This window comes from Drosophila ananassae, unplaced genomic scaffold (genome assembly GCF_017639315.1).
Source record: "Drosophila ananassae strain 14024-0371.13 unplaced genomic scaffold, ASM1763931v2 tig00000108, whole genome shotgun sequence".
In the NCBI taxonomy this organism is placed as follows: domain Eukaryota; kingdom Metazoa; phylum Arthropoda; class Insecta; order Diptera; family Drosophilidae; genus Drosophila; species Drosophila ananassae.
This window is the reverse complement of record NW_025319116.1, coordinates 17,501-35,000: the sequence shown is the minus strand read 5'-3', so window position 1 is coordinate 35,000 and position 17,500 is coordinate 17,501. Positions and strand designations below refer to the sequence as shown.

The 17,500-nt window shown below is 43.8% G+C and overlaps 1 non-coding gene across 1 annotated transcript; it reads left to right on the top strand.

The window, feature by feature from the left end:
• Positions 1-214: 214 nt before the first annotated feature.
• Positions 215-393, top strand: LOC116656291. Its single transcript, XR_004311257.1, has one exon. It is a non-coding gene; the product is annotated as a 5.8S ribosomal RNA (ribosomal RNA).
• The last annotated feature ends 17,107 nt before the right edge of the window (positions 394-17,500 follow it).

The following is a 17,500-nucleotide window of genomic DNA, read 5'->3' as shown; positions in this document are numbered from 1 at the left end:
TGTACCTGATATTCAGGTTAATGCTTTATATAATATTCAACAATATAAAACTATTTATATTGATTATATAAAACTAAGACATTTCGCAACAATTATTTTAGGTATAAAAATAAATTTATTGAAGGAATTGATATATGCCAGTTAAATGGTGTATTTTTAATTTCTTTCAATAAAAATATAAATGACGAATTGTATATATTATATATATTTATAAAACTCTAAGCGGTGGATCACTCGGCTCATGGGTCGATGAAGAACGCAGCAAACTGTGCGTCATCGTGTGAACTGCAGGACACATGAACATCGACATTTTGAACGCATATCGCAGTCCATGCTGTTATGTACTTTAATTAATTTTGAAGTGCTGCTTGGACTACATATGGTTGAGGGTTGTAAGACTATGCTAATAAAGTTGTTTACTATTTTGTTTTTTAAACATTATTGTTGGCACCTAGTGCCAAGACCTACTACCCTATATGCACACTTAGTAATTTGATCCAATCAATATGCATCAGCATGTCGCAATAAACAAACCCACTAACCGATTTTCTCACCTATAAACAATTAGTAATAAGCATAAAACTATATCCAACCTATTAACCCAGCACTAGTAGACGGCGCCAAAAGCAGAAGCAGCATATCAGCGGGAAGAATGACCGACTGACCGATGCAAGTAAAAACCAGCCAGCTAAGCCAAAATGCGCAAGCAGTACATGAACAAACAATCTGAGTCAGCAGACTCAGAGGTGGGTGACCCTGGCAGTAACCTTAGTTTAGCACGTCCAGAACGTTGACCTTTCTTAGATTTAATGAGGTATAATTTAGCATCTTATATAAGAGTTATTCTTCTGAAATAAAGACAGTTCCGAAATCAGAGTCAATCGTCTCGTTACTCAGTGTCTGAACCACGGCACTTAAAATCAACCTACTTCGAGTGATCCTGTGTAAAACGGTTCACAAGTAGGACTCTCTGAAAGCTATCTACTTCGCGTGGCTCCAGTGTAAACGGACCACCAGTAGAACTTTCATCATCGAATCTACTTCGAGTGGCTCCTGTGTAAACGGACCACAAGTAGAATCCGCGGCATACCAGTCTACTTCAAGTGTTGCTACCGTAAAACCGGACCACAAGTAGACCCCGCATTACCTAACCTACTTCGAGTGTTGCTCCCGTGAAACGGACCGCCAGTAGGACCGGCCGATAAGGAATCAGCCGAACCACCGTACCACCGGTACTTGAGGAAAACCACCCCAGGACTTCAAGCACATCAACTCATCCCTGATCACAGCAAGCGTCTGGCCAACCCGAGCAGTCCCTTGCAGAATCCAGGTAAATTTAGTCAGGACTATTTACGGTTTTGACTACGACTCCGGGACCTACCGTTACTCCCGTGAGTTCAAGTTTGACGTAGTTGCCGCAGAACGCTCTACGGACGAACATTTGGTGACCCCGACGTGATTCTTTAGGATCACAACTTGAACACAAACCTCAACGCAATTTAACTCAACGAGAAAAAAAAAAAAAAAAAAACAAAAAAAAAAAATAGAAGAGAGGAGAGATACAGTGCAACAATGGGATCAGAATCAGACCCCGTAATCCAAATGCTCATTGATGAGCAAATTGAAAGCAACATAGTCATCCAAAGGCTAATAAGAAACTTCACTAAGGACTCCGCAGAGCGTAAACTCAAGGGAGGATACTTCGAAGAGAAACTCAGACAGCTCACTCACTCATGGACCCAGTTTAAAAAAAATGATGCCAAGCTCCAGGAGCTAGCACTAAGTCCTGAGAATGAGTATTTCACAAAGGCCAAAGCGCTAGAAGAGCTTGTGAAAAAATATGAAGCAATATTTTCGGATGGAATCCCATCAGAGTCAGGCCCGTCACAAAGGCCCCGCAAAACAGGCGAAAATCTCGAGCCAAAGGCACAATCATCACGAGGAAACGAAGGAGAAGACCTTCGATTAACATCATTAAAACGAAGACATGAAGGACGATTAGACGATATGGAAGACTTGCTGTGCAACCGCACTGAAGGACGGGAAGTGTCCACACACGTCAGACAACACATGAAGGAGCTATGGAAGGAAATCGTCACGGGATACCATGATCTCATCGACCTGGAACCAGCCATAAAAAATGATGGACACACCGATGACAGATTTCAGGTTGTACGAGCAGAATATTTTTCGTTTTTGAGCGAAGACTCGAAATCAACTTCAGCATCAACACAAAAACTCACGATTGCACCTCCGTTTGTAATACCACCAGTAGAAATTCCAAAGTTTGACGGAGACTACCGGCATTGGCTACGATTCTACGAAATTTTTACGGAATGCATCCACGATCAAGACTACAGTGATGCAGTAAAATACCGTCATTTGGAGAATCATGTAACAGGTGAAGCACAAAACCTAATCGCAACGTCGATTGGCGGACAGACCAGTTACCAGGATGCATGGCAACGACTAAAGAATCGATACCACAATGAACGGCTGTTGATTAAATCCGCGATTCAAGAGCTTTTCGGACACCCCAGAACAAATGGATCAGCGGACCAGCTGCGCAGCTTACATGATACCGTGCTCCGAACGGTCGCCACTCTCGACGCACTCAAAGTGTCAACAGACAACTGGGACCCAATCTTGATACACATCATTGAGGAAAGATTGGATCCACACACGCTGTCAGCTCTAAAACTAGCCGTCACCGATCCAACCAATCGACAATCTCTGAAGCAGATGTTAGAAAACCTTGAGCGTCAGGCAACCAGTCAAGTAACAATGCAGAAAAATACGTCGGCGGCTCCACTTCGATCCAGTTCATCACGATGGGTGTGTTCAGCCACAGCCCTGCTTACAGATAAGCCCACCGTTCTTTTACCAACCGCCCAAGTGGCAGTACATGGCCCAGCCGGAACCCATCAGCAATGCCGCACACTCCTAGATTCTGGGTCACAGATTAACATAATCACCAGAAGGATGGCTGACACACTTGGACTACAATTGGAGCCATCAACCCTGAACATCGCTGCACTGGGAGGAACAACAACAAGATTAGGAAAAAAGGCTGTGGTGACCTTATCATCATTAACCACTGACTTCGAAGATCAAATCAACGTCGTTGTACTACCGGAAATAATGCCCAATCAACCATCCCACCCTATTCAAGCGCCAAGAAATATCTCACCTCAGTTGCGCTTAGCCGATCCTGAATTTACGCAGCCCCAGAATATTGATCTGTTGTTGGGCGCCGAAATCATCTCCCAGCTTATGAGGCCACAACAGACATATTTGGGAGAAGGACAACCACTACTAAAAAATACCGCGCTTGGATGGATTGTGATGGGGCCAGTGCGACCGGAATCAGCTCCTAATAGCAAGGTAGAACAAGTCGTCGGTAATACGACGGCTTGGACACCGGAAGCTAACGAGCCACGACAAAGTTTGAGTGCATACATCGGCAAGGAGCAAATAGTAAAATCCGGAAGAGTACATAGTTCCCCACTCGTTGCGGATCAACAAGAAGCTAACGAGCCACGACAAGATCAACAAGGAGAGCCGCAGACGGACCCCAATCCACAAGCCCAAGGTTGTCAACTCACAACTGAAGAGCACAGAGTGAAAGGGCCAGTAACCAAGGAAATTCAAGGAGTAGAAGCCACCTCCAATCTGGCATGGGTAACATGCATCTCCAAAAGGGAGCAAGAAGCAAGGTCAAGAGAGGACCAAGAGTCCTGTATGCGCACGGACCAACCAGAAAAAAGGTGTAGTACTTCATGGGATGCCCAAGGAGAATGGTTACGAGGGCGCGCAACAAGGCGAAGGAGACAACAGGTCGGATAGAGTTATCGTTGGTAGAGATCTCACCCACATGATTCAAAATTTTTTTTTGTAGTAACTTTAGATTTTAGTAATTAGTTTTAAGATACACAATATTTTCTAGCGCAAGGCTACACATCGGTTCACTAAGACGGTCCAACAACAACGCACAGCCCCTATTATTGAGTACCTCAATGGGGGGGGAGAATGTTGGCACCTAGTGCCAAGACCTACTACCCTATATGCACACTTAGTAATTTGATCCAATCAATATGCATCAGCATGTCGCAATAAACAAACCCACTAACCGATTTTCTCACCTATAAACAATTAGTAATAAGCATAAAACTATATCCAACCTATTAACCCAGCACTAGTAGACGGCGCCAAAAGCAGAAGCAGCATATCAGCGGGAAGAATGACCGACTGACCGATGCAAGTAAAAACCAGCCAGCTAAGCCAAAATGCGCAAGCAGTACATGAACAAACAATCTGAGTCAGCAGACTCAGAGGTGGGTGACCCTGGCAGTAACCTTAGTTTAGCACGTCCAGAACGTTGACCTTTCTTAGATTTAATGAGGTATAATTTAGCATCTTATATAAGAGTTATTCTTCTGAAATAAAGACAGTTCCGAAATCAGAGTCAATCGTCTCGTTACTCAGTGTCTGAACCACGGCACTTAAAATCAACCTACTTCGAGTGATCCTGTGTAAAACGGTTCACAAGTAGGACTCTCTGAAAGCTATCTACTTCGCGTGGCTCCAGTGTAAACGGACCACCAGTAGAACTTTCATCATCGAATCTACTTCGAGTGGCTCCTGTGTAAACGGACCACAAGTAGAATCCGCGGCATACCAGTCTACTTCAAGTGTTGCTACCGTAAAACCGGACCACAAGTAGACCCCGCATTACCTAACCTACTTCGAGTGTTGCTCCCGTGAAACGGACCGCCAGTAGGACCGGCCGATAAGGAATCAGCCGAACCACCGTACCACCGGTACTTGAGGAAAACCACCCCAGGACTTCAAGCACATCAACTCATCCCTGATCACAGCAAGCGTCTGGCCAACCCGAGCAGTCCCTTGCAGAATCCAGGTAAATTTAGTCAGGACTATTTACGGTTTTGACTACGACTCCGGGACCTACCGTTACTCCCGTGAGTTCAAGTTTGACGTAGTTGCCGCAGAACGCTCTACGGACGAACAATTATAGTATGCATATGGTATATTATTGGATATATTTTATATATTCATAATATAAAAAATAAAAGCAATTATCTCACATAATAACAAAAATTTGTATGTGAAAAATGAAGATATACAATTCTTTCTTTTTTCAATTCAAATAATACTGAGAAATGTCTAGCATAAAAAATATGAAATATTTTTCATCTGGAATTGTCTCTTATTTAAAGATGCGAAAATTGAAAATACATCTAATATATTGTTCTTCATAAAATAAAGATATTGTAAATAATATTATTGCTTTATACAACCTCAACTCATATGGGACTACCCCCTGAATTTAAGCATATTAATTAGGGGAGGAAAAGAAACTAACAAGGATTTTCTTAGTAGCGGCGAGCGAAAAGAAATCAGTTCAGCACTAAGTCACTTTGTCTATATGGCAAATGTGAGATGCAGTGTATGGAGCGTCAATATTCTAGTATGAGAAATTAACGATTTAAGTCCTTCTTAAATGAGGCCATTTACCCATAGAGGGTGCCAGGCCCGTATAACGTTAATGATTACTAGATGATGTTTCCAAAGAGTCGTGTTGCTTGATAGTGCAGCACTAAGTGGGTGGTAAACTCCATCTAAAACTAAATATAACCATGAGACCGATAGTAAACAAGTACCGTGAGGGAAAGTTGAAAAGAACTCTGAATAGAGAGTTAAATAGTACGTGAAACTGCTTAGAGGTTAAGCCCGATGAACCTGAATATCCGTTATGGAAAATTCATCATTAAAGTTATAATATTTAAACAATATTATACAAATAATGTGCATTTTTTCCATATAAGGACATTGTAATCTATTAACATATTAAATTTATCATAAAATATGGCTTATAGTTTATTCAAATTATTATGCTTGCATTTTAACATAGAATAAATGTCATTAATTTGATAAAGTGTTGATAGACTAATAAGAATACAGTGCGTTAATTTTTCGGAATTATATAATGGCATAATTATCATTGATTTTTGTGTTTATTATAAGCACTTGTATGATTAACAATGCGAAAGATTCAGGATACCTTCGGGACCCGTCTTGAAACACGGACCAAGGAGTCTAACATATGTGCAAGTTATTGGGATATAAACCTAATAGCGTAATTAACTTGACTAATAATGGGATTAGTTTTTTAACTATTTTATAGCTAATTAACACAATCCCGGGGCGTTCTATATAGTTATGTATAATAATATTTATATTATTTATGCCTCTAACTGGAACGTACCTTGAGCAGATATGCTGTGACCCGAAAGATGGTGAACTATACTTGATCAGGTTGAAGTCAGGGGAAACCCTGATGGAAGACCGAAACAGTTCTGACGTGCAAATCGATTGTCAGAATTGAGTATAGGGGCGAAAGACCAATCGAACCATCTAGTAGCTGGTTCCTTCCGAAGTTTCCCTCAGGATAGCTGGTGCATTTTAATGTTATATAAAATAATCTTATCTGGTAAAGCGAATGATTAGAGGCCTTAGGGTCGAAACGATCTTAACCTATTCTCAAACTTTAAATGGGTAAGAACCTTAACTTTCTTGATATGAAGTTTAAGGTTATGATATATTGTGCCCAGTGGGCCACTTTTGGTAAGCAGAACTGGCGCTGTGGGATGAACCAAACGTAATGTTACGGTGCCCAAATTAACAACTCATGCAGAAACCATGAAAGGCGTTGGTTGCTTAAAACAGCAGGACGGTGATCATGGAAGTCGAAATCCGCTAAGGAGTGTGTAACAACTCACCTGCCGAAGCAACTAGCCCTTAAAATGGATGGCGCTTAAGTTGTATACCTATACATTACCGCTAAAGTAGATGATTTATATTACTTGTAATATAAATTTTGAAACTTTAGTGAGTAGGAAGGTACAATGGTATGCGTAGAAGTGTTTGGCGTAAGCCTGCATGGAGCTGCTATTGGTACAGATCTTGGTGGTAGTAGCAAATAATCGAATGAGACCTTGGAGGACTGAAGTGGAGAAGGGTTTCGTGTGAACAGTGGTTGATCACGAGTTAGTCGGTCCTAAGTTCAAGGCGAAAGCCGAAAATTTTCAAGTAAAAATAAAATTTACTATATGTAAAAATTATATACTTGAATAATTTTGAACGAAAGGGAATACGGTTCCAATTCCGTAACCTGTTGAGTATCCGTTTGTTATTAAATATGGGCCTCGTGCTCATCCTGGCAACAGGAACGACCATAAAGAAGCCGTCGAGAGATATCGGAAGAGTTTTCTTTTCTGTTTTATAGTCGTACTACCATGGAAGTCTTTCGCAGAGAGATATGGTAGATGGGCTAGAAGAGCATGACATATACTGTTGTGTCGATATTTTCTCCTCGGACCTTGAAAATTTATGGTGGGGATACGCAAACTTCTCAACAGGCCGTACCAATATCCGCAGCTGGTCTCCAAGGTGAAGAGTCTCTAGTCGATAGAATAATGTAGGTAAGGGAAGTCGGCAAATTAGATCCGTAACTTCGGGATAAGGATTGGCTCTGAAGATTGAGATAGTCGGGCTTGATTGGGAAACAATAATATGGTTTATGTGCTCGTTCTGGGTAAATAGAGTTTCGATCATTTATGGTTGTAACTTGTTCCCCGGATAGTTAGTTACGTATCCAATTGTGGAACTTTCTTGCTAAAATTTTTAAGAATACTAGTTGGGTCAAACCAATTAGTTCTTATTAATTATAACGATTATCAATTAACAATCAATTCAGAACTGGCACGGACTTGGGGAATCCGACTGTCTAATTAAAACAAAGCATTGTGATGGCCCTAGCGGGTGTTGACACAATGTGATTTCTGCCCAGTGCTCTGAATGTCAAAGTGAAGAAATTCAAGTAAGCGCGGGTCAACGGCGGGAGTAACTATGACTCTCTTAAGGTAGCCAAATGCCTCGTCATCTAATTAGTGACGCGCATGAATGGCTTAACGACGGACGTGTTTTGGAGTGCTCCGTAATTAAAGTCATTTTTCTCCGGTAATTCGGTGTCGCAGACGTTTGAATTTAGTGTTAAAATTCGCGTATTAATTACGCGAATCGAACAGTGCTATTTTCTCGTCGGGAAATTAAGTTTTTCTATTGAAAAACAGTGTTTTCGTTTTTGCACGTGTTGGCACGTGGTGGAAATTTTCCACAGATAAAGCTCGGTGAGTCTTCTGGTGTGAGCTTCAGTGCAAAGGTGTGTGTGAGAGTACTCAAGAGAGAGCTTGAGAGAGAGCTTTGAGGGTGCTCTCGCCCGTGCTTTTTGCTGAGCTTACGCGAGCTTTGGGAGTGTGCTTTCTTGTGCAAGCTTTGGTGCGTGCTTTTGCGCGCGCTTTAGTAAACACTTGGAGCATACTTTTGGGCTGCCTTTTTATTTGCATATTTTTGTTGCATATTTTTGGGGCCCCCATTTTCAGCACAGCTCCACTAGGCGGCGCCACTTGCCCCCGTAGAGGGCGACATGAGCGCCATGAGCGCTATGAGTGCGTTGTCGGAGAGCGAGCTCTCCGCAAGCAGCCGGGCAAGCAGTCGCGCAAGTAGTGCGATTGGTGCTGCACGGGGACGCCGTCGAGGACGCAAGTCCAAGGCGACGAGCCTCTCGGCGCCAACGCAGGCCAAGTTGTTGGCCGCTACTGGAGCGGACAGACCGGAGCCAGTTGGGGTGTTGGAGGAGTTGGCGCTCTCCTCGTTGGAGACGCCGGTGATGCCAGCTACCTCAGCTGTTGACGCCTCCGCCGCTACCTTTGCTGCCCCCGCTGTTGTTGCTGGAGTTGTTGCTGATGCTGCTGAGGCAGCCGCCGCTGTCGCCGCTGGTGCCCCCGCTGCCGTCCCGGAGCGATCTGCCGTCTCGATGCGCAGTCTCGACTGCATCATCAAGAATGGAGCTGACGGCGTAATGGAAGAAGCGGCCAGCATCAAGGAGACGTTTGTTTCCCTGGTGGTGGAGTCGCTTATGAACCCCCAGCAGGCTACTGCGCTGATGAGATGCATCAGCCGGTATGACGGGATCGTCCAGGCGCTCATGGTGCGCAACGCAGTGTTGGAGGAATCCAGCAAACTGCGAGCGGCGATGCCGCTGCCACCGCCGCCGGTTCAGATGCCATCGGTGCCGCAAGCTGTGGTCTCACGGCCACCCGTTGGGTATGCATCCGCATATCCCAGCCTGCCGGCACCTTCCGCAGCTCCCGTGCCCGCGCCGCGAAAACCACGCGATACGTGGTCGGCCGTGGTGATGAGCAAGGACCCGAAACTTTCGGGTAAAGAGGTTGCTGAAAAGGTGCGCCGGGAGATTGCTCCTTCGCTGGGAGTTCGCCTGCACGAGGTGAGAGGGCTTGCGCGTGGCGGTGCCATTATCCGCACCCCCTCGTCAGGTGAGATCAAGAGGGTCGTAGCCAGCAAGAAGTTCGGCGAGATTGGCCTCGAGGTCAAGCCGAACGCTGTGCAACGGCCCAAACTGGTAGTCCAGGATGTTGCTACCCAGATCGCTCCGGAGGAGTTTATGGCGGAGTTGTATGCCAACAACCTCCGAGAACACATCCCGGAGGCGGAGTTCCGCAAGGCTGTCCATCTGGACACCAAGCCTTGGACGGTTGCCGACGGAGCTACGGTGAGTGTCACGTTGGAGTGCGAACCCAAGGTGCTAGATCTGCTGGAAGGTGGGCGGATCTACATTAAGTGGTTCTCCTACCGATGCAGGGCCCTTGTGCGGACGTACGCGTGCCACAGGTGTGTTGGCTTCAACCACAAGGTGGCAGAGTGCAAGCAGAAGGACAATGTCTGCAGGCAATGCGGACAGTCCGGCCACAGTGCGCGCAGTTGCACCAATCCGGTGGACTGCCGGAATTGCCGATTCTACGGGCATCCCTCGGGGCACAGCATGCTGTCCCCGAGCTGTCCGGTGTATGCGGCGGTGCTAGCGAGGGTGAACTCTAGACATTAATGTTTAGGTTCATCCAAGCAAACTGTGGTCGAGGTCGGGCTGCGACTCTTGAGCTCGCAGTCCGCCTGAGGGAGTCCGGATGTCTGTTTGCACTGCTGCAGGAGCCATACGTTGGTAGCGGGACGAGTGATGTGCTGCCTGAAGGAATGAGGATATACACCGATCGGAGACAAAAGGCAGCCATCCTCGTGGATCACCAGGATGTCATCTGCATGCCGATGGAGCCACTTACCACCGACTACGGCGTATGCGTGAGTGTTAAAGGGAGTTTTGGCTCAATCTTCCTTTGCTCCGCATACTGCCAGTTCGACACCGAGCTAGAGCCGTACCTCAGGTACATGGATGCGGTCCTGCTGCAGGCCAGCAGAACCCCCGCAATCCTGGGACTCGACGCGAATGCAGCATCCCCCATGTGGTTTAGCAAACTCCCTCGGAACCCCGAGGGACATGCTAACTACAACCGGGGTGAGCTGCTGTCTGAGTGGATGCTGGAGAATGGAGCCGTTGCTCTCAACCAGCCCAGCCCGGTGTTCACGTTCGATACCTACCGTGCGCGTAGCGATATCGACGTGACAATTGTCAACGACGCAGCATCGATGTGGGCCACATTCGAGTGGAGAGTGGACGAGTGGGAGTTGAGTGACCATAACATTATCACTGTTGTGGTTACTCCAACGACTACGCGCGCAGTTGAGAGCCTAGCTCCTGTGCCGTCCTGGAACATCTCCAATGCTCGCTGGCAGTTGTTCGAACAGGAGATGGTGAGTCGGGCAGCCGATATTCCGGAAGACTTCTCACAGTCGTCGCTGGATCAACAAGTTTCGACCCTGCGCTGCATGGTCCACTATGCGTGTGACCTTGCGATGGGAAGGAGGACGCCGAGATCGCCTAGGAGAAGGAAGCCAGGTTGGTGGACCGCCAACCTGAACACGGCGAAACGCGAAGTCCGGAGACTTCGCCGCCGGTTTCAAAACGCTCGCCGTCGAGGAGACGACGATGCGGCTGAGCTGATTGTGGTCGCGCTGAGGCAAGCCTCAGACGACTACAAGAAGCTCATCCTAAGGGCGAAGGAGGACAGCTGGAGACGCTTCGTGGGAGAAAACGCACACGATCCCTGGGGGCGCGTCTACAAGATCTGCCGAGGACGCAGAAAGTGCACGGAGATTGGGTGCCTCCGCGTTGATGGCGAGCTGGTCACCGATTGGGGTGACTGTGCGCGAGTGCTCCTCCGTAACTTTTTCCCAGTTGCGGAGTCCGATGCACCGATTGCCGGAGCGGAGGAGGTCCCACCGGCCCTCGAGGAAGTAGAGGTTGATGCTTGTGTCGCCAGGTTGAAGAGCCGTCGCTCTCCCGGCATGGACGGCATCAATGGCACTATCTGCAAAGCAGTGTGGCGCGCCATACCTCAGTATCTGACGGCGCTTTATTCCCGTTGTATCCAGTCGGGTTACTTCCCCCGAGAGTGGAAGTGCCCACGTGTAGTGGCGCTACTCAAGGGGCCCGACAAGGATAGGTGCGAACCTTCGTCGTACCGTGGGATATGCCTGTTGCCAGTATTTGGCAAGGTGCTTGAGGCCATCATGGTTGATCGTGTGAGAGAAGTTCTTCCGGAAGGATGCAGATGGCAGTTTGGATTTCGCCAAGGACGATGTGTGGACGACGCTTGGAGGCACGTCAAGAGCAGTGTCGCTGCCAGCCCGGCACGATACGTGCTCGGCATCTTCGTCGACTTCAAGGGTGCGTTCGACAATGTCGAATGGAGTGCTGCACTGCGCCGGCTCGCCGACTTGGGATGCCGTGAGTTGAGCTTGTGGCAGAGCTTCTTCTCAGACAGAAGAGCAGTGATCCGAAGCAGTTCTGGAACTGTGAGTGTTCCAGTAACTAGAGGCTGCCCTCAGGGATCCATTAGTGGCCCATTCATTTGGGATCTGCTGATGGACGTCCTGCTGCGGCGCCTCCAGCCATACTGCGCTTTTAGCGCGTATGCGGATGACCTGCTCCTTCTTGTCGAAGGCAACTCCCGAGCCGTGCTGGAGGATAAAGGAGCGCAACTGATGTCCATCGTTGAAGCGTGGGGTACGGAAATCGGTGTTACCATTTCCACCAGCAAGACGGTGATTATGCTGCTGAAGGGAGCCCTCGCGCGCACCCCGTTGGTGAGATCTGCCGGAGCAAATCTCCCATATGTTCGCAGCTGCCGGTACCTTGGCATCACGGTCAGCGAGCGCATGAATTTCTTCATGCACATCGCATCGCTGCGTCAGCGAATGACCGGAGTCGTACAAGCATTGGCGCGTGTGCTGCGAGTCGACTGGGGATTCAGTCCTCGGGCCAGGCGGACCATTTATGCTGGACTCATGGTGCCTTGTGCACTATTTGGTGCCTCGGTGTGGTATGTCGTGACGACGAGGCAAGTTGTAGCTAGGAGGCGACTTCTTGCCTGCCAGAGGCTGATCCTTTTAGGATGCCTCCCGGTATGCCGTACAGTGTCAACCCTGGCACTGCAGGTGCTTGCTGGAGCCCCGCCTCTTGACTTGGCTGCTATGAAAATAGCCGTCAAGTACAAGTTGAAGCGTGGATACCCGTTGGAGGGGGACGACTGGCTCTATGGCGAGGACCTTTCAGGTCTGAGCTGGACGCAACGAGTCTCGCGGGTAGACGAATGCCTTCTGTCGGACTGGCAGAGCAGATGGGATGATGGTGATTCGCCTGGTCGGGTGACTCACAAGTTCATCCCAGATGCAGGGTTCGTCTATCGGAATCCGGATTTCGGGTTCTCCATGCGCGCGGGATTCTTGTTGACAGGGCACGGGTCGTTCAATGCATTTCTGCATAGAAGAGCCCTTAGCGATACTGCTGCATGCTCATGTGGCGATCCTAATGAGGACTGGGAACACATTTTATGTGCTTGCCCCCTTTATGCAGACTTGCGAGACCTCGATGGACTCGGTTTGCAGCACGTTGGCGGAACCTGGACGTTTGGAAGGATTTTGGAGAGCGGCGACAGGACCAGAAGACTCACGGAGTTTGCTGAGGAGGTGTTTCGGAGGAGGAGGGGCTTGCAGTAGCCCATTTTTCTCGCCGTGTGGTAGCGGCGTAGAATACTGCCACAGCCCCCCATAGCTTGTCGTAGGAGGCGACTAATATGGCAAGGTTCCCCATCCGAGCTTGTCGGAGCTAAAGGGGTGGGTCACCGAGCCCACAAACTTCGGTACCACGGGTTGGATAGTGTCCAAGCACTACCATTTGAGGTAGGCCCCCTTGTGGGAGTATCGTGGTGGCTGTGGTTGATACCCAAATCGCGGGTAGAGTCCTCGGACTCGACGTGGAGTTGCGTTATACAACTCGGGCGCTGTGACCCATAGATCAGTAGAGGTGATAGATACACTTCGCTCCTCACCAAGGGGAAGTATTCTGTCCGACTCGCAGATACTTAAATTGGTACCGGGCTAGTTGCTATGTATTTGCTATAGCTTCTATTCCGGGGCGTTGGCAGGCGTACCATCCGTGCCCATGCACTATATGCCTACTCGTAGGTATATTCGAGTGCCGTGGTTGTAATCCCTTCAGTGTGGAACACGCCACGTTAAACAAGATCGGAGAGATCCGAGACATACACCTGTCCCTATCTACTATCTAGCGAAACCACAGCCAAGGGAACGGGCTTGGAATAATTAGCGGGGAAAGAAGACCCTTTTGAGCTTCACTCTAATCTGGCAGTGTAAGGAGACATAAGAGGTGTAGAATAAGTGGGAGATATTAGACTTCGGTTTGGTATCGCCAATGAAATACCACTACTCTTATTGTTTCCTTACTTACTTGATTAAATGGAACGTGTATCATTTCCTAGCCATTATACGGATATATTTATTATATCTTATGGTATTGGGTTTTGATGCAAGCTTCTTGATCAAAGTATCACGAGTTTGTTATATAATCGCAAACAAATTCTTTAATGAGAGATGCATTTACTGTATTATTGATTTGAAAATTTGGTATAACTCCAATTACTCAGGTATGATCCAATTCAAGGACATTGCCAGGTAGGGAGTTTGACTGGGGCGGTACATCTCTCAAATAATAACGGAGGTGTCCCAAGGCCAGCTCAGTGCGGACAGAAACCACACATAGAGCAAAAGGGCAAATGCTGACTTGATCTCGGTGTTCAGTACACACAGGGACAGCAAAAGCTCGGCCTATCGATCCTTTTGGTTTAAAGAGTTTTTAACAAGAGGTGTCAGAAAAGTTACCATAGGGATAACTGGCTTGTGGCGGCCAAGCGTTCATAGCGACGTCGCTTTTTGATCCTTCGATGTCGGCTCTTCCTATCATTGTGAAGCAAAATTCACCAAGCGTTGGATTGTTCACCCATGCAAGGGAACGTGAGCTGGGTTTAGACCGTCGTGAGACAGGTTAGTTTTACCCTACTAATGACAAAACGTTGTTGCGACAGCATTCCTGCGTAGTACGAGAGGAACCGCAGGTACGGACCAATGGCACAATACTTGTTCGAGCGAACAGTGGTATGACGCTACGTCCGTTGGATTATGCCTGAACGCCTCTAAGGTCGTATCCGTGCTGGACTGCAATGATAAATAAGGGGCAATTTGCATTGTATGGCTTCTAAACCATTTAAAGTTTATTATTTATATTTTAAACGACAATGGATGTGATGCCAATGTAATTTGTAACATAGTAAATTGGGAGGATCTTTGATCACCTGGTGCCATGCTAGTTACATATGAAAACATTATTTAATACAATGACAAAGCCTAGAATCAATTGTAAACGACTTTTGTAACGGGCAAGGTGTTGTAAGTGGTTGAGCAGCTGCCATACTGCGATCCACTGAAGCTTATCCTTTGCTTGATGATTCGAAAATATATACACAAAGTGTTGTATATATATATTAATTATATATATTTTTTTTTAAATATATTTATTTATATATATATATATAACGCAGTGTGTATTGCACAGCGTTCGAGCGCTACAGGTAGCCAAATGCATCGTCATCTTATTAGTGACGCGCAAATATAAAATGTTGACAAGATGAATATGATATAAAAATATCATATATATAAAATGAAAAAAAAAATTTTTTTCATCAAAGTATAAGTCCGTAATATACGGACGGCGGGAGTTGTAATAACTTTTGCCTGGTAGCCCTTTGACTCGTCATCATATTAGTGACGCGCATGATTCAATTCATGAGATTCCTACTGTCCCTATCTAAACTTTTTTAAAAATATTAAAAATTTTTCCAAGTACAAAAATTTATGAATGGATTTGAATATACAAAATGTTAACACGATAATATTAATGTCTCTGCTGTATTGATAATATTAATATAATATTAAATCAACATATATATAAAATGAAAAAAAAAATTTTTTTTCATCAAAGTATAAGTCCGTAATATACGGACGGCGGGAGTTGTAATAACTTTTGCCAGGTAGCCCTTTGACTCGTCATCATATTAGTGACGCGCATGATTCAATTCATGAGATTCCTACTGTCCCTATCTAAACTTTTTTAAAAATATTAAAAATTTTTCCAAGTACAAAAATTTATGAATGGATTTGAATATACAAAATGTTAACACGATAATATTAATGTCTCTGCTGTATTGATAATATTAATATAATATTAAATCAACATATATATAAAATGAAAAAAAAAATTTTTTTTCATAAAAGTATAAGTCCGTAATATACGGACGGCGGGAGTTGTAATAACTTTTGCCTGCCATCATATTAGTGACGCGCATGATTCAATTCATGAGATTCCTACTGTCCCTATTTAAACTTTTTTTAAAAATAAAAATCAAAATAAAACTTTTCCAAATAACGAATATTAAAATATTTTTATATGGATATGAAAATATTAAAATATTTTTATATGGATATGAAAATATTAAAATATTTTTATATGGATATGAAAATATTAAAATATTTTTATATGGATATGAAAATATTAAAATATTTTTATATGGATATGAAAATATTAAAATATTTTTATATGAATATGAAAATACGTAGTATAAAAAATACCACATTTTACGAAAGCGTAGTCAAAAAGGTATATATGGTAGGTGGTGTCAGCCTACCTATATAATATATGAAATATATTATATTAAATATATTAAACATTATTATATCGATATGAGCTAATATTGATATAAGTCCGCTATTTATATGAAAATAAAGAAATTATATGAATATAGAAATAATATTCATCAAATACTAAATATTAAAATATTTTTATATGGATATGAAAATATTAAAATATGGATATCTATCCGTAGTACAAAAAATACCACAATTTACGAAAGCGTAGTCAAAAAGGTATATATGGTAGGTGGTGTCAGCCTACCTATATAATATATGAAATATATTATATTAAATATATTAAACATTATTATATCGATATGAGCTAATATTGATATAAGTCCGCTATTTATATGAAAATAAAGAAATTATATGAATATAGAAATAATATTCATCAAATATTAAATATAAAAATATTTTTATATGGATATGAAAATATTCATATATATACGACATATATGAAAATATATGAAGTATATGAGAAATTTGACGGAGGGAGAAAATGTATAGATAAATGACCGGTTTTACGTAAGCTGTGTCAAAAAGGTATATATGGTAGGTGGTGTCGGCCTACCTATATAATATACAATTATATATTATATTTGTATAAATTATATTATTAAGATAATATAGTTGAAACGTAAGTGTTATATTAATATTTCATTAATATGACAAGTTTCCAAATATTATCGTTAAACTCTGGAGCTTTTAAGTAAGCTGTGTCAAAAAGGTATATATGGTAGGTGGTGTCGGCCTACCTATATAATATATTAAATATATTATATAAAATATTAAATTGAAAATATTAAAATATTTTCATATGGAAATGAATATATATTGAAATGAATGTTTTAGTATATATAAGTCATATAAATGATAAAAGTATTCTGATGAGTATTTTTAGGTGAGAGGGAGAAGATATATAAATACCACACTTTACGAAAGCGTAGTCAAAAAGATATATATGGTAGGTGGTGTCGGCCTGCCTATATAATATTAATATTAAAATTTATATTATATGGATATATTTAAAATACCAAAATGAATGCTTTTAAGTGAGGGGGAGAAGATATATAAATACCACACTTTACGAAAGCGTAGTCAAAAAGATATATATGGTAGGTGGTGTCGGCCTGCCTATATAATATTAATATTAAAATTTATATTATATGGATATATTTAAAATACCAAAATGAATGCTTTTAAGTGAGGGGGAGAAGATATATAAATACCACACTTTACGAAAGCGTAGTCAAAAAGATATATATGGTAGGTGGTGTCGGCCTGCCTGTATAATATTAATATTAAAATTTATATTATATGAATATATTTAAAATACCAAAATGAATGCTTTTAAGTGAGGGGGAGAAGATATTTAAATACCACACTTTACGAAAGCGTAGTC